Source organism: Lepidochelys kempii, chromosome 3 (assembly GCF_965140265.1).
Source record: "Lepidochelys kempii isolate rLepKem1 chromosome 3, rLepKem1.hap2, whole genome shotgun sequence".
Classification (NCBI taxonomy): domain Eukaryota; kingdom Metazoa; phylum Chordata; order Testudines; family Cheloniidae; genus Lepidochelys; species Lepidochelys kempii.
The window spans coordinates 152728255-152746931 of NC_133258.1; the positions used below are offsets into that span (position 1 = coordinate 152728255).

General features: G+C 43.1%; 1 protein-coding gene and 1 long non-coding RNA gene across 13 annotated transcripts in view; one reads left to right on the forward strand and one right to left on the reverse strand.

Moving 5' to 3' along the window:
* The window catches only part of LRFN2 (leucine rich repeat and fibronectin type III domain containing 2), a 292277-nt gene that overhangs the window by 269005 nt on the left and 4595 nt on the right, over positions 1-18677 (reverse strand). The window lies entirely within an intron of this gene.
* The window catches only part of LOC140909398 (uncharacterized), an 86192-nt gene that overhangs the window by 31361 nt on the left and 36154 nt on the right, over positions 1-18677 (forward strand). The window contains exon 3 of one of the 2 annotated variants that reach the window (XR_012158200.1): positions 12309-13178. The exons of the other annotated variant lie outside the window; for it this stretch is intronic. This is a non-coding gene — a long non-coding RNA (uncharacterized lncRNA). Of the gene's footprint in view, positions 1-12308; positions 13179-18677 lie in introns of those variants that run through there. 2 annotated transcript variants of the gene reach the window in all.

Below are 18677 nucleotides of genomic sequence, written 5' to 3' on the forward strand. Positions count from 1 at the left end.
GGGCAAACTGGAAAAAGTACAAGACGTAAAGTCACCCAGTGCAAGTAGTCATTTTGCTGTCACTAGTTAACCATCTGCTCTACCTGTATGGTATTACTTGCATATCGCAACTCAAAAGGTTGCACTTCGCAGACTAATGAAATATTCCTGCCCTAAAACATTTACAACCTAAAGTGCAGAACACAGCAGGGGATGCCAACAAAGAAAGAAGATGGCAGCATGCACATGTGTTCATGTGTGACTGTTAAAGAGTTAAACAAACAATACTACCTTGCTCTTGTCAGACAGTCAGTCAATATCAAAGCACCTTCAAAGAACAACAGTATCATTATCCTCATTCTGCACATAAGGAAACTGAGGCACAGGGAGAGGAAACAACTTGCCTGTGGTCAATGAGTAGGACCGTGACAGAGCCGGGTGTTGTTTGAGTCCCAGTGCAGCGCTCTTTCCACTAAGAGACACTGCCTAGATGGTAACTTTAAAAAAAAAAACTCCCCAAAAAAATCCTTGCTCGAAAGATTTTTAAAACTAGACTGGAAAGAAAACCAGAAAGCATGCTGCCAGTTTCACTCCTGTGTCGGCCCAAGGAGATAGACCAAACAACACAATGGGACTTTTCCCATCTCTAGTTTGAATGACTAATTATAAAATTAATGATTACAGTGTGAATTGCCAATTACTCCCCAAAACTACTTCCCTTCCACCAGTCTTGTTAAGCCACAGAGAAAACTAAATAAAGTCATGAATGAATGATGTAACAGACCCCAGGGATTCACAAATAGCTTGCTTTTATTGGTGGCATCAAGGATAAACCTTCTATATTTTCAAAAAGAAAAGGAGTACTTGTGGCACCTTAGAGACTAAACAATTTATTTGAGCATGAGCTTTCGTGAGCTACAGCTCACTTCATCGGATGCATACTGTGGAAACTGCAGAAGACATTATATACACAGAGACCATGAAACAATACCTCCTCCCACTCCACTCTCCTGCTGGTAATAGCTTATCTAAAGTGATCATCAAGTTGGGCCATTTCCAGCACAAATCCAGGTTTTCTCACCCTCCACCCCTCCACACACAAACTCACTCTCCTGCTGGTAATAGCCCATCCAAAGTGACCACTCTCTTTAAAATGTGTATGATAATCAAGGTGGGCCATTTCCCGCACAAATCCAGGTTTTCTCACCCCCCCAACCCCCCCTTTTTTTTTTTTCAAAAAAACACACACACAAAAACTCACTCACCTGCTGGTAATAGCTTATCCAAAGTGACCACTCTCCCTACAATGTGCATGATAATCAAGGTGGGCCATTTCCAGCACAAATCCAGGTTTTCTCACCCCCCCACCCGCATACACACACAAACTCACTCTCCTGCTGGCAATAGCTCATCCAAAGTGACTACTCTCCTCACATTGTAGGGAGAATGGTCACCTTGGATGAGCTATTACCAGCAGGAGAGTGAGTTTGTGTGTGTATGGAGGTGGGGGGGTGAGAAAACCTGGATTTGTGCTGGAAATGGCCCACCTTGATTATCATGCACATTGTGAGGAGAGTGGTCACCTTGGATGACCTATTACCAGCAGGAGAGTGAGTCTGTGTGTGTATGGGGGTGAGGGGGTGAGAAAACCTGGATTTGTGCTGGAAATGGCCCAGATTGATTATCATACACATTTTAAAAAGAGTGGTCACTTTGGATGGGCTATTACCAGCAGGAGAGTGAGTTTGTGTGTGGAGGGGCGGAGGGTGAGAAAACCTGGATTTGTGCTGGAAATGGCCCACCTTGATTATCATACACATTTTAAAGAGAGTGGTCACTTTGGATGGGCTATTACCAGCAGGAGAGTGAGTTTGCGTGTGGAGGGGTGGAGGGTGAGAAAACCTGGATTTGTGCTGGAAATGGCCCAACTTGATGATCACTTTAGATAAGCAATTACCAGCAGGAGAGTGGGGTGGGAGGAGGTATTGTTTCATGGTCTCTGTGTATATAATGTCTTCTGCAGTTTCCACAGTATGCATCCGATGAAGTGAGCTGTAGCTCACGAAAGCTCATGCTCAAATAAATTGGTTAGTCTCTAAGGTGCCACAAGTACTCCTTTTCTTTTTGCGAATACAGACTAACATGGCTGTTACTCTGAAACCGTCTATATTTTGTGACCACTATTGTACTTGTTTCTCTTATGGACTGCATATACTAATCACAATGATTGCCTTAGAAGATTTATAGTTGCTTCTCATCTTTACTATAGTTATTAGCAGCCTTAAAAAAAATAATCAAGAAAACAAGTTAATACAATTTTGTTGGCTGCGAGCAGAGTCCAGAAAATTCAGAGCAGAGGGGTCAGAAACAGGAATTTTTCCACAGGCTGCAACTTTGTTTACCTGAATGTCGGAGGGCGAAGGGGGGCACGACACTCAATATATTTGTGTAATTAAGGGAATCATCAATGCAACTAATAGACGGTAAGGGACAAGACCCTGTTTTGGGTAACTGAGGCTGGAATGCACTCCACATCACTAGGGGTTGATGCTAATCCTCACAATTCAGAGGAGTGCCCGCAAATCTGAACTGGCCTCTGATGCGGAAATTTGATTGTCTTGCTGCTGCAGTTGAGGGAAGTTGTGCACTTGTATCAGATGGTGGAATTTAGCTCAGAGACTTAAACTTTTTTCCTTTGTATAGAAAGTGTACGTGAGAGCATGTATGTGGGAAAGAGATAAGCAACTAAACTGTAGCATGTAATTAGATGAATTTCACCTGTTTTCCTGATTGCAAGTTGTCCATAAAAATTTCCTGCTTTTCCTCAAAACAATTTAATGAACAATTTTGACAAATAATTTTTTGGCCTGGCTGCCCCCAGAATTGTGTCTCCTTCGACTTTCCAAATTTGCCATTGAGCTGGTCAGCCAAACAGGAGAATGTATGTTATCCCCCTGATAGAGGAGTGTAACACTGAACATTCTCACCTGCATGCCTGGGGAATTCTGGGAGTATGCATTCCTCTCAATGGAGGCTGTGGTTAAAGGATAAAGTGTTTTTCCACCCAGTGGAAAAACTCTGTTTTACACACACACACACACTAGTTCTATTGAAATTTATAGCACATCTTCCTCATCTTTTCAAGATCTTCAGAGCAAGTGTTTTACTTCCTATCACAGAAGCTGGTTTCAATTCTAAAGTACCTGTTTAACAGCATAGCTTCTTTTTCAAATTGATCAGTTAATCGTAGCGCTGGCCACCTTTTCCCATTTGAGGAAAGGTTTAAAGTGCAAATTTTCCTCCTTACTGCCAGTAAAATTTTTACTCTTCAGCAAAACTGGGTGAAATGTTTGGTCAAATAATAAATTCACCATAAAATGCAATTTCAGACTGAAGCTGTTTGTGAATTTGGGTTCAATTTGTCGTCTGAATTTAAAAAATAAATAAATAAATGGAAAATCCAAATGGATTTGTTTCATCATTGAGATTATTTTTTTGTTTAAAAAAATAAATAAATATAGCTAAATTTCTAAAAGTTAAAAAAAACCAAACACTCAGCCCTAATGAAATGAAATGTCATCTATCTGCCGCCCTGACCGGGAAAACGGAGAAGTCTGCTGCTTGCCAGGGGCTAAGATTCGCGATGTGACGGAGAGACTGCCGAGACTCATCAAGCCCTCGGATCGCTACCCCTTCCTGCTTCTCCACGTGGGCACCAATGATACTGCCAAGAATGACCTTGAGTGGATCACTGCGGACTACGTGGCTCTGGGAAGAAGGATAAAGGAGTTTGAGGCGCAGGTGGTGTTCTCGTCCATCCTCCCCGTGGAAGGAAAAGGCCTGGGTAGGGACCGTTGAATAGTGGAAGTCAACGAATGGCTACGCAGGTGGTGTCGGAGAGAAGGCTTTAGATTCTTTGACCATGGGATGGTGTTCCATGAAGGAGGAGTGCTGGGCAGAGACGGGCTCCACCTTACGAAGAGAGGGAAGAGCATCTTTGCGAGCAGGCTGGCTAACCTAGTGAGGAGGGCTTTAAACTAGGTTCACCGGGGGAAGGAGACCAAAGCCCTGAGGTAAGTGGGAAAGTGGGATACCGGAAGGAAGCACAGGCAGGAATGTCTGTGAGGGGAGGGCTCCTGCCTCATACTGGGAATGAGGGGCGATCAGCAGGTTATCTCAAGTGCTTATATACGAATGCTCAGAGCCTTGGAAACAAGCAGGGAAAACTGGAGGTCCTGGTGATGTCAAAGAACTATGACGTGATTGGAATAACAGAGACTTGGTGGGATAACTCACATGACTGGAGTACTGTCATGGATGGTTATAAACTGTTCAGAAAGGACAGGCAGGGCAGAAAAGGTGGGGGAGTAGCACTGTATGTAAGGGAGCAGTATGACTGCTCAGAGCTCCGGTACGAAACTGTAGAAAAACCTGAGTGTCTCTGGATTAAGTTTAGAAGTGTGTGCAACAAGAGTGATGTAGTGGTGGGAGTCTGCTATAGACCACCGGACCAGGGGGATGAGGTAGATGAGGCTTTCTTCCGGCAGCTCACGGAAGCTACTAGATCGCATGCCCTGATTCTCATGGGTGACTTTAATTTTCCTGATATCTGCTGGGAGAGCAATACAGTGGTGCATAGACAATCCAGGAAGTTTTTGGAAAGCGTAGGGGACAATTTCCTGGCGCAAGTGTGAGAGGAGCCAACTGGAGGGGGGGGCACTTTTCTTAACCTGCTGCTCACAAACCGGGTAGAATTAGTGGGGGAAGCAAAAGTGGATGGGAATCTGAGAGGCAGTGACCATGAGTTGGTTGAGTTCAGGATCCTGACGCAGGGAAGAAAGGTAAGCAGCAGGATACGGACCCTGGACTTCAGGAAAGCAGACTTCGACTCCCTCAGGGAACGGATGGCCAGGATCCCCTGGGGGACTAACTTGAAGGGGAAAGGAGTCCAGGAGAGCTGGCTGTATTTCAAGGAATCCCTGTTGAGGTTACAGGGACAAACCATCCCGATGAGACGAAAGAATAGTAAATATGGCAGGCGACCAGCTTGGCTTAATGGTGAAATCCTAGCGGATCTTAAACATAAAAAAGAAGCTTACAAGAAGTGGAAGGTTGGACATATGACCAGGGAAGAGTATAAAAATATTGCTCGGGCATGTAGGAATGATATCAGGAGGGCCAAATCGCACCTGGAGCTGCAGCTAGCAAGAGATGTCAAGAGTAACAAGAAGGGTTTCTTCAGGTATGTTGGCAACAAGAAGAAAGACAAGGAAAGTGTGGGCCCCTTACTGAATGAGGGAGGCAACCTAGTGACAGAGGATGTGGAAAAAGCTAATGTACTCAATGCTTTTTTTGCCTCTGTTTTCACTAACAAGGTCAGCTCCCAGACTGCTGCGCTGGGCATCACAAAATGGGGAAGAGATGGCCAGCCCTCTGTGGAGATAGAGGTGGTTAGGGACTATTTAGAAAAGCTGGACGTGCACAAGTCCATGGGGCCGGACGAGTTGCATCCGAGAGTGCTGAAGGAATTGGCGGCTGTGATTGCAGAGCCATTGGCCATTATCTTTGAAAACTCGTGGCGAACGGGGGAAGTCCCGGATGACTGGAAAAAGGCTAATGTAGTGCCAATCTTTAAAAAAGGGAAGAAGGAGGATCCAGGGAACTACAGGCCAGTCAGCCTCACCTCAGTCCCTGGAAAAATCATGGAGCAGGTCCTCAAAGAATCAATCCTGAAGCACTTGCATGAGAGGAAAGTGATCAGGAACAGCCAGCATGGATTCACCAAGGGAAGGTCATGCCTGACTAATCTAATTGCCTTCTACGATGAGATTACTGGTTCTGTGGATGAAGGGAAAGCAGTGGATGTATTATTTCTTGACTTTAGCAAAGCTTTTGACACGGTCTCCCACAGTATTCTTGTCAGCAAGTTAAGGAAGTATGGGCTGGATGAATGCACTATAAGGTGGGTAGAAAGCTGGCTAGATTGTCGGGCTCAACGGGTAGTGATCAACGGCTCCATGTCTAGTTGGCAGCCGGTATCAAGTGGAGTGCCCCAGGGGTCGGTCCTGGGGCCGGTTTTGTTCAATATCTTCATAAATGATCTGGAGGATGGTGTGGATTGCACTCTCAGCAAATTTGCGGATGATACTAAACTGGGAGGAGTGGTAGATATGCTGGAGGGGAGGGATAGAATACAGAAGGACCTAGACAAATTGGAGGATTGGGCCAAAAGAAATCTGATGAGGTTCAATAAGGATAAGTGCAGGGTCCTGCACTTAGGATGGAAGAATCCAATGCACAGCTACAGACTAGGGACCGAATGGCTAGGCAGCAGTTCTGCGGAAAAGGACCTAGGGGTGACAGTGGGCGAGAAGCTGGATATGAGTCAGCAGTGTGCCCTTGTTGCCAAGAAGGCCAACGGCATTTTGGGATGTATAAGTAGGGGCATAGTGAGCAGATCGAGGGACGTGATCGTTCCCCTCTATTCGACATTGGTGAGGCCTCATCTGGAGTACTGTGTCCAGTTTTGGGCCCCACACTACAAGAAGGATGTGGATAAATTGGAGAGAGTCCAGCGAAGGGCAACGAAAATGATTAGGGGACTGGAACACATGACTTATGAGGAGAGGCTGAGGGAGCTGGGATTGTTTAGCCTGCAGAAGAGAAGAATGAGGGGGGATTTGATAGCTGCTTTCAACTACCTGAAAGGGGGTTCCAAAGAGGATGGCTCTAGACTGTTCTCAATGGTAGCAGATGACAGAACGAGGAGTAATGGTCTCAAGTTGCAGTGGGGGAGGTTTAGATTGGATATTAGGAAAAACTTTTTCACTAAGAGGGTGGTGAAACACTGGAATGCGTTACCTAGGGAGGTGGTAGAATCTCCTTCCTTAGAGGTTTTTAAGGTCAGGCTTGACAAAGCCCTGGCTGGAATGATTTAACTGGGAATTGGTCCTGCTTCGAGCAGGGGGTTGGACTAGATGACCTTCATGGGTCCCTTCCAACCCTGATATTCTATGATTCTATGATTCTATGAAAACCAAAACACACACCCACACACACCCACACCCCCCACCCCCTTTTGGGTTAGATGAAACATTTACTATAATTTCAAATTCCTTTTTAGGAGTGGGTTTTTTTCGCTCCCCCCATTTTGGCAAAAACCCAAACTGACACTTTTTAAAAACGAAACTTCCCACACCCCAGATTTCCATTTGGCCACCAAACTGAAAAATCAGTTAGTTATTGACTCAGCTCTACGGATGAGTCAATATGGCAAGAGATCTACTCAAATATTCTGGTCCCTCTATCTGCGCTGAATTCCCAGCATCTTACAAGCAATGCACAGACAACCTGCAAAGACTGAATGCAGCAACTGTAGCAGTCTCTTAAGCAAGAGGATCTAGGTAACAATCTAACCAAACTATGGCTTCAGACCGACATATATCACCTCTCTGCCAGTGCAAGAGGGCATCCTACTGTATGTTGTCAAGTACAATATCCTATAATGGTTTAAAATGACTCAGAAGATGGGGCTCCCACCGCTTTCCTTTAGGCTGTTCCACAGCCGAATAGACTTCGATTTGGGAAGGGTTTTCTTCTGATTTTCAACTTAAAATTTATTTTGCTGATTTTCACCAACTCCCCTCCCTCCTTAGAGACAAGGGAAGTTAGAGGGACTACTGGATGGCCAGACAGAGGTATAAGGTTGGGCTGGAAAGAATAAAATAGCAGCCCAAAACTCTGACATTCAGGTTTTGGAACAGTGTGGGTTATTGTTTTAACATACTAGTGTCCTTCCTGTCCAGCTTGCTTTGTTCACAGCTTGTTTCAAAAGATTACTTCACACAGGTAGTCTTTGAAAACTGATGCTTTCCCCCACATGACATTCCTAGTGTGACACTCTGTGTACTGAGACATAAAATGTCTGACCAATACTAACCACAATATTCCAAAAGCAAAGTATTGGCATAGTCAGAGATGTACTTCAAAAGGCACAAGGGAGGGGACAAGAAGAGTAGGGAATTGCCTGCCCTTGGATGTCAGACAAACAAATATCATTCCATACTGAAGAAGAAAGGGCGGGGGGGGGGGTAGGGAAGAGAAAGAGAATAGCTAAAAAGCAACAGCTGCTCATAGACCTGAACAAGATCATTAGCGCTATAGTCACTTAACTTTCTTTGGCGCCTCAACACTCTGTCTCTCTCCACTTTATGCTTTTTTCATCCTTCACTCCCCTCGTCTACAGTGAGCCCACTTGCTGTCTTTAGAGTGAAGTTAAACAGCTGTGGCAAAATTAATTTAGGGAAAATGATACCCGAACCACCATATTCTACCTCTCTCTCGCTGTGCTTTTTTACCATGCTCATCACCTTAGCACCCCCTTGGCAAGCTGCACCGAATGATCTCTCCACTTCCCCGCCCGGGGTTCATGCATGTGCTGTAACTCCTTGCTCACCGCAAACAATTTGATTTTCATCCAAACGCTGAAGGGAATCTGCAATCACAAGCCAAAGCACATCTCACACTCTGGATCTTTGGGTCAGAGATGCACCCAAAAGTCTAGATGCATAATCAATGCTTATCTGAACGCTAAGCATCTCTTTAGCCAAATCCATTCCTGGTGTAACCCACTGATGTCAATGGCACTGCACCAGAAATGAATTTGACCCCGTTTGTTTTTTTTTTTTGTCTGCAATGCAGGCTAGAGAGGGTCTTGAAAAAACTGGGTTGGAATCTCTTTTACAAGATTTCTGGTACCACTAGTTAGAAAAACAGCCTGGGAGTAGCCATTAGTGTACCGTTTGAGCATTTCCAGCTCTAATCTTGGCTGGATCCCACAGACAGCCACAAAAAAAAATTGATTAAAAAAACCCCCTAAATATTAACAAACACACAACGTGGTTTAATGGGTCTTATTTTATCTAAAACAGCTTGCTCATCACCATGTGTAATATTTTAAAAATCTGACTGCACTGAGAAGATCAGACTAAATAAAGCTATTTCACCCCCATTCTGCTGCATCACCTCATGAAATACTAATATACTGGCTTTGTTTGCCTCAGCAGTGAATGACATTGCCCCCCAGTGACTGGCTCAGAGAAACAAAGAAAGGATACTGTCGCTACTGATGGAATCCTGTGTCCTGGGAGTTGAGGGACAAGAGTTTTAGCTGTGGTTCCCCACAAATGTGTGCAATTTATATAGCAATCATATTTGTGGGCTGTAACTCACGACTTTGCTGTGGTAAATCTCAGACATTTGCTCTAGAGCATAGTATTGTGGTGCTAGCAAAGAGCCAAACTCTGTAAGTGCTTCACGAGTGGAGTTCCAGCTGACTTGAGTGTAGCTTCCTAGATGATCTGGTGGTCCCTTCTGGCTGTAAAACTCCATGACTGTGCAGAGTGCTTAGAGTGTCAGGCCCAATGTGACTGAAATACAGCTCTTGGGGGTTAAAAATGGCAGACACTGGGGGTCATTTCTAATTACCCAGTTTGGAAAAGTGTGTCCTGATCATCCAAATGTAATCCTTCTGCCAGGCTAAGCTGATAGCAGCAAGGGCCGGGTTCAGTACACAGGGGTTCCCTCTCATCAAAGCAAATGCAAAACTGGCTCGAGCCCCCACCCAGTGACCTGGGAAAATCTTACACACCCCCTGGGCACCTCAAAGAGGCAATACTTCCCCTCTCGCAAGCACAGAGTCTCGGTGTAGCAGAGAATCTTTAATAACATGAGGTAAATGACATCAGCATTATATTGGGGAAACACCACAACTAGTGTTCATTAACCAAACCATGAGCAAAGACCCACCCCAGCAAATTGGGCAACATCCTTTCCCTAGGGTTCTTGAGTCCCAGAACCCAAATGTCTCAAGTCCAGCAATCCACAAATCACCAGCAGTCTAAAAAGTCCAGCCCCAGAGTTCAAAAGTTCATTTGCAGAGTGTTACTCCCCAGTCTGGCTAAAAATGTGCCTGTGTGTGGGGGAAAGAAGTAAGGGGCACCTTACGTGACCTGAAGCTGACTGCTCCACAGGGCTTTGCTCCGCATGGCTCCACTCTGCACAGCTCGCCTCACTGTCTCACGAACACTCTGCCAGTCTATCCATGAACAGCACCACTGCACACTAGATCTTCCGGCTCCCCACTACTTGACACAGTGCTCGGTGATTCTAGCTCTCAGTGATTTCAGCTCATAGTAGTGCTGGTGCACCATAAGGCCAAAGTGAATTCAGCACAGTACCTGTAGCAAGACTCTTAATAGATCCAAAATTAGCTCTGACATTCCACAGTGGAGAGAGACAGAGGTGCAATTGGTGTTTCAGGCCCTCACAAAGGGGCCCACACCATCAGGTACTAATACCTGTCTCAAGTCTCTCTCCCTTCACAGAGTTTTGGAACCCATGTCCCTTGCCTAGAGAGTGCTACTTAGTTGATGGTGAGTCCCTCCATCATAACAAAAGGCGAAGGCTAGTTCCAAGCACACTTCCCATAATCAGGGTAATAACAATTTATTCTTTCTGCCCCAATAACAGAGACACTGGGGATCCCACAACAGCCAAAGTGACCATTTGGGCAGTTATGGCCTCATTTTAGGCGGGGTGGGTGTGCCTATGCAAATGAGATCAGCCCCTGAAGTTCTTTTCCACAACTTGCCACACCTCACCACCAGATGTCAGGGTGGAGCTCATCCTGACTCTGCTTACACAAACAAGCCCGAGGTTTGCCAGGCTGAAACCAAAGCACAGCATGTTAAGGTTCAGCAGTGTGAAGGAAGCATGACTGAACACAAAATTCTGTCAGGTAACCTGATTACCAGCTCCACCATACATGTGGTATGTGACCTTGGGAAGTTACTTAAACTTCTGGGCCTCCATTTCCCTACCCCCTAAAATGGAAATAGTGATACTGATCCACCCTTCCCCCCAAAAAAAGGGATTTAGTGAGGATTAATTCACTAATATTTGCTAAGCACTTTGAGAGCCTTGAATAGCAGATGAATAGCCTTGAATAGGAGTGTGAAGCGTTTTTACTACAATGTGGTACTGGTGTCATGTCGCAACACTAGTCCAGAAAAGCCCTGCATGCTATGACGATTTTGGCTTGGGCAGTATAGTTTACAGCAGCTGGAGAAGCCACTGTTCCCCTTTTCCTTGGCTGAGAGGAGTGAAATCACCTGTTTTGGATGATAAAAATGGTTGCTAGCACATTTAAAATGGGATAGCTTTGGGATTTATATTCCTTTTTCAAGTGCACGATAATGCACACCATGCGCCAGGCAACCTTTTTAATAATAGAGGCTGCTGAACAGCCATATGCAGTTCTTCCTGCACCTCAAGAATTTTCTCCAGCTGTCATCCCTTGTGTTTGCTTTCTGTATGTATCCACTCACACAGCGGCACCAACTGTTAAGCCTCGAGTCTGCTCTTTGAAGTTCCTTGTTGATCATTCCCTCCACCTCAGTACTACTAGATTTCAAAAGGCAGCACTCTACAGGGGTTAGGAATGACCATCACCAGCCTCACTTACTTTGACAGATGGGACCCAAACTCACAGCTAGGGTATAAAGCATTCATTACCGTTTCTCCTCATACAAGCAGCCCTGTCAGCCGTAAAGCAACCTCAACAATATTTTTACAACTCTGAGAACTGGTTAAACTTCATATCCCCTCTGTGCATAACCACCCACAGGGAACAGATTCACTAGGGCAAGATGAACAACAGAGAGAATAAAACACAAATTCAACAAAGAAAGAGGAATCTCTTTGTATGACTATGATACACCCCAAACCAGCATGGAGACTGTTCAGATCAGGGTTGAATTTCACCAGGAGTTCAGGGAAGAGTTTTGGCTATGTTCGATTATTAACAGAGCTGGTCCAAAACAGAATTTCTATCCTGTGGGATATTCCAGTATTTCAACATTTGTTCCAAAACAGGACCATTGAAATAGTGAAAATCATCACAGAACACAAGTTCAAAAACATTTAAATTTGGAAACATTTTTCAGTCAAAACAAAAACATTTTTTCAAACTTTTCCACTAAAAAAAAAGGTTAGGTGAAATTGACAGTCTCCAATTACTGTCAATTTTTATTTATTTATTTATTTTTAAAGAAACACACAGCCACCCTACTGCATCAGGAAAATTATTTGGTTGAAAAGAATGTTTTACCAGCTCTATTTATTAGGTAGTTATGTGCATCCTACTGCCAGCACACAATAGTTCCTTATAGTACATTCTATTTATTTCTATACACCTCTTCATTAATATCCAAGCACCTTGCAGACATTGATGTATTAATTCTTTACCTCACTGGAAATATTATCCCCAGTTACAGATGGGAAACCTGGACACACAGCAATTAAACAACTTGCCCAAAGCTACACAGGAAGCATTTTGCAACACCAGAACATGAACCCAGGTGTGGTGTTTCAGGAGTCCCAGACAAATGCCTTATCCACAAAGCCATCCTTCTCTCTCTCTCGTTTTGTCCACCTGAAAATATCCCACAAGATATCATTGCCAGCTCTTCCCTTCAGAGATATTCCACAGTCTAACAGATCTCACTGTTAAGATACGTTGCCTGATGTATAACCTTTTACTTTATGTTTAATACTAGTCAAAGTCATTGATTTCAATCAATATTCATTATTAATTTAGCCTTTACTGTATCTGTATAGCAAATGATTTGTGATTCTATTCTGATTCAGTCATACATATCAACTGGTCATAATTATTTGTCAAATAGAAGTTAGAGAGAATTTTCAGCATGGTTCAAACGTGGGGGTAATGGTATAGACAACCTTTGTCAAGTGCTTTGAGAGCTACTAAGGAAAAGTGTTATACAAGAGCTGGGTATTAATATTACTAGTCATGATTTGCTTTTCATTGTATGGAGTGGTTGGTCAACTAAATCACAAGGTATATTGTTTCTGCTTCCTGACTGGATGGCTAATGCCTCTGAAGAGAGGAAAATAAACTACAAAATAAGGAAGTGATTGGTTCTGGAACAAATTTTCAGGCCAATAATTACTGGGCAAGAGAGTTCTTGAAGCTTTTAAGTTGCACAAATATTTTTGCAAATGGAGTTCAGTCATCTGGATGAAAAAATAAGATAAGGCTATGAATCACAGGGAACCAAACATGCTGCTTTTATTCACAAAATTACTCATCAGTTTTTTGTCGTTTTTGTTTATTTGTAGAGCTGTTGATTAATCGCAGTTAACTCATGCAATTAACTTTACAAAATTCATCATGATTAAAAAATGAATCACGATTAATCGCAGTTTTAGTCGTACTGTTAAACAATACCAACTGAAATTTATTAAATATTTTGGGATATTTTTCTACATTTTCAAATATAATTATTTCAATTACAACACAGAATATAAAGTGAGCACTGTACAATTCGTATTATTTTTATTACAAATATTTGCACTGTAAAATGATAAAAATAGTTTTCAATTCACCTCACACCAATACTGTAGTGCAATCTCTACTGTGAAAGTGCAATTTTCAAATGTTGATTTTTTTGTGTGTGTTACATAACTGCACTCAAAAACAAAACAGTGCAACTCTTTAGCGCCTACAAGTCCACTCAGTCCTACTTCTTGTTCAGCCAATTGCTAAGATAAACAAGTTTATCTCATGTAAATGTAAACAATGCTGCCCACTTCTTATTTACAATGTCACCTAAAAGCAAGGTATTTACGTGCCAGATATGCTAAACATTCGTATGCCCCTTGGTGCTTTGGCCACCATTCCAGAGGACATGCTTCCATGCTGATGACACTCGTTAAAAAAAAATGCATTAAACAAACTTGTGACTGAACTCCTTGGGGGAGAATTTTATGTCTTCTCCTCCGTTTTACCAGCATTTTGCCATGTATTTCATGTTATAGCAGTCTTGGATAATGACCCAGCATATGTTGTTCATTTTAAGAACACTTTTACACTGGTTTCAGAGTAACAGCCGTGTTAGTCTGTATTCGCAAAAAGAAAAGGAGTACTTGTGGCACCTTAGAGACTAACCAATTTATTAGAGCATAAGCTTTCGTGAGCTACAGCTCACTTCCTCAGATGCATATCGTGGAAACTGCAGCAGGCTTTATATATACACAGAGAATATGAAACAATACCTCCTCCCACCCCACTGTCCTGCTGGTAATAGCTTATCTAAAGTGATCATCAGGTGGGCCATTTCCAGCACAAATCCAGGTTTTCTCACCCTCCACCCCCCCACACAAATGAATTTGTGTGGGGGGGTGGAGGGTGAGAAAACCTGGATTTGTGCTGGAAATGGCCCACCTGATGATCACTTTAGATAAGCTATTACCAGCAGGACAGTGGGGTGGGAGGAGGTATTGTTTCATATTCTCTGTGTATATATAAAGCCTGCTGCAGTTTCCACGATATGCATCTGAGGAAGTGAGCTGTAGCTCACGAAAGCTTATGCTCTAATAAATTGGTTAGTCTCTAAGGTGCCACAAGTACTCCTTTTCTTTTACACTGCACATTTGACAAAATACAAAGGTACCCTGCGAAGAAAAGGTGAATAATTCTCTCTCGCTCCAACTGAGAATATAGCAACACTCAGACACCAGAGGTATACCCCTAGAATATTGACATAGGTGCTGGAACTGCCGCACCCCCTGGTTTGAAGTGGTTTCCATTATATACAGAATTTACAGTTTGGTTTACGGGCTCTCAGTACCCCTACTATAAAAATTGTTCCATCACCCCCTACATATTGATATATTATTAGAATGTAGTTAAGGAATGTTAAACGTATTTCATTTAAAAAATGAAAGTGCGTGATTACAGTCGGAGGAGTGATTCTGAAGAGGACGTTGTGCAATGCTTTTCCAGAGCAACATTTTTTTTTCTTGGCTTGACCAGATTGCATACACCAAATAATAGCAACACTCAATTTAAGAGTCAAAAGCTAATTTTCCAAACTGCCAGCTCTGCAAACTCAGAATCTAGAAGAAAAAACCCATCATACTATTCTCTTCTTCTCTATCACCACAACCTGTAATCAAGATTCTGCAAACAAAACAGTGCAACTTTGGACTTCCACACTGCGGATTCCCTTCTGGAAACAATGTAACTCAGGAAAGAGACTTCTGGAGATGAATCTAAGTTTCCAGGACTCTAATTTTGCTGCAGAAACATGGCAATCAAATAGCTTTTTAAGTTGACTGTTCCCTAAGCAGGCAATGCAAGTCATGTTTGGGAAGAACAGCTTAGCAGAAGAGTTCACTGGTTTTTAATATTACAGGTCAATAAACGCAGACAGACAGACCTTCTACACATACTAAAGTTGATTTTTTAAAACAGCCTCATTATTTATATAACAAGGACTTTTATGAAATAATTTCAATTTTAGACCAGCAACAAGCCCATTGCAGTCCTATGCTAATGCAGCGTGTGGTATTAAGAAAGCAGTGAAAAATATTTTCCCCAAACAAAGTTATTTTAATTGATGCTTTTAATCTCTCAGTCCATAAGGACAAGAGAAACAGTGGGGTCTAGAGACTAGTGGACTGGAACTCAGGAGATCTGAGTGAATTCTGTTCTCAGCTCTGCCACCAAGCTAAGGCCCAATCTCTAATTGTGTTTGTACAGTGCCGAGCACAATTGCTACCCCCTCCTCCCCAGTATCAGGTAGATCACTAAGCTGCAAACTGCAATACAAAAAATCATATTACACTACCAGAATGTGTCATGGGATAGGATCTGACCAGTGAGCACCATTGGGATGAATGCAGCAGCCATTTTGACTGGAGTGATAATGGTTTGGGGTTTATTTATTTAAGTCTTCGAATTGAGCTAGTAATTGTTACCTTAGCAGTTTCATTTTGCAGTAGGGAACTGAGGGAGGGTGAAATTGACCATTGTGTGGAAAGCCACCATAAGGCCTCATGCACCACTTTAGCTCTGTTTTGAGGGCACAGGACAGGTAGAACTCATGCTGGCCCTCTGCATTGTTGTGAATTTCATTTTTCGAGATCCTGTGGTATTAGCGGAAGGGCATCCTCTGGCAGTTTCCACGGTCAGACTCCTGGGACCTTGTTATGCCATTTGCAGAATTAGGCAAGAGAAGGATTATCTGTATATATTTTTAAAAGTGCAGCGTGCACATATTCAAGGAATTTGATTGCTAGCACTTATAAGCCTATCAACGCCACTCTGTAGGAGAAGTATAGACACAAGATACTGCATATAGATGGGCCTGTCATGTTTTAAAGGACCTGTCTCATGTTAACCTGGCAACAGGGTTCCAGGTTTTACAGGGATTGAAGTCTCTTTTTATTATTATTATTATTATTGTTATTGTTATTAACTGGTGACTCATCTGAGTCCTGATGATAAAAAAACCCTTTATATTCGGAGAAGGGAAATGAAATGAATGAGCTTGTTTATTTATTTACTGATTCAGAAAGGTGAAGGAAAGATGGAAAGGCTGGAAATAAAGGGGAACACACAAAGGGCTTGAATATATTTGTCATATTCGTATACAAACTTAAACAGAAGCGATAAATAAAACAACCCACAACGGCTCAGGTGGGGATGAGCTACACACACAAGAGTACAATTGAAAAAAAAAAAAGAAAAGAAAAAGTGAGGTCCTAGGCCCTTCTTTATTTTAGCCAGGTGCTCAGACTATGGCGATAAGGGCCATATAACTAACTTTCTTCCCCCATCCTATCAAATTTCCTTCTTGGTCCCTCCCCCAATCCCGGCCACATCTCTAACCTGTGCTTGATCCTCCTGCTTTTCTGACCAGCTACCAGTCTGGCCTTCTCTTCGCCAGAGCATTCATGTCACCACAGCTCCACTGTGACTACTGACACATGCCTGGCTCATTACAAAGGCCCTGGCCCTGCAAGGAGCCATATATCTCCTGAGACATCCTAGCAGCACCTTCAACTCCCACTGACTTGAAGGCAACCAGCACCTTGTAGGATGGGATCCAAGAGAGACTACAGAGCACCAGATTACACTTGTCTTGGTGGTGGTGGGGAGGGGGGAAAATCACCTCTCGGAGAGAGCCGTGGCCATGTTCTGCAGCAGCTGAAGCTTCCGAGTGGTCATCAGGCTCATCCTGAAGATGGCTACACTGGAGTAATCTAACCTACAGACAAGGCACAAAAGATCTGTCTGCTGTGACCAGGCCCCTCACATCCAAAAGGAAAGGTTGCCTTGTGCCTGACAAGTGTAGCTGAACACAAGTGCTCATGGTTCCTGCTGCTACTTGGGCACGTGAGATTATAAAATACCTACGTACACCACAGTGGTTTTTCCTCGAGCACTGAGATTTTTGGAGCAATAAGTGCAGGATATTTGGGTCAGAGGGAGCCTGCAAAACCCAACTATCCTAAGGAGGATTTCACTTCCTCAAGAAACGCTGGACCCCTTTTTTTTTTCCTTTTCTTTTTTAAACTGAACACTTCTAGCACAGATAAATCACCTGACCTGACTGGTGGGAGAAAGTGCAGGCCAAACTTTCAGAGCAAGGAATCAGTGTTGTACTGTAATTTAAAAACCAATATACAGTAAATATCAGGCAGCAGCAATGTTCACTTATATCTGAGATAACTCTCACAAAATGCCAGCCAACAGTCAGTTTAGGAGATCTATCAAATCATCTCCACCCAAGTAACTTATGCTCTGTCAATATGGTTTTTTTCTGTGTGTCTTTTTGATACATGTGTTTAATGTATAGAATGTGCAGAACTGTCCAATCATCAGGCATAGAAACCTACTCCCAGTAATATGCATGGAGGGAATGGGATCAAATGTTTATTAAAATGACTGGGAAGATTTTGTTTTTATCTCTGAGGAGGCAGATGTTTGTTATGGGTTGTTTTCAAACCAGATAGAGCACACTGAAAGAACCATGACACAGGATTTCTCAGTTTCTCCCTTTGCCACTTAATTGCTCCTTGTTTTCATTCAGCACCAGAAGGACTTTTACTGGAACCCTTATTAAATCTACATGTTGACAGCTAAAATCACTTACGGTGCAAAGAGTATCTCCTCCCCAACACACACAGATGCCATCCACCCACTAATACCAGAGCCCACCTCTTCCTTGGCCACAGATGGCTATGTTTGAAGTTATCACCCTATTTCCCTTTCCTCATTCCCATCATCAGGCAGCCACAAAAGGAGGATTGTTATTTCTGCTTGGTATGTTGTTTACTTAACCTCATCTGACAAGCATGGCTAGAGAACAGCTAAGGAATCTACATATCTGATGCCATTCTGGACTCTCTCCTATCAGAGGAGATGAATACAAGTTATGATAGAAGGAGTGAAAGATCAGATCACTCTCTCACCTACTTCGTATAGTTCGGCCATTTCTCAGATGGCCACTTCTTCAATACCTCTCACACCAATCCACATGGTGTGTGATCTTATTGCTGCTTTTAGAAATGCTGGTAGGATTAGAGGCCTGCTCAGAGGAGTCATGACCAGAGGCCTTTTAAACACCATATTATAGACCTTATTGTACCCATAGTTACCACATCCAGAATCCCAGCATCCATACCAGCCGTCCCTTTAGCAGGCCTATTGGCACTTAGCAGGCACATCCAATTATGGCATTAGCTTTTGTGAGCTGAAGCAAGAATTCTGAAGGAAGACTTCCAGAGCCACTGACACCTCACAGAAAACTTTGACAAGACAATTCTGC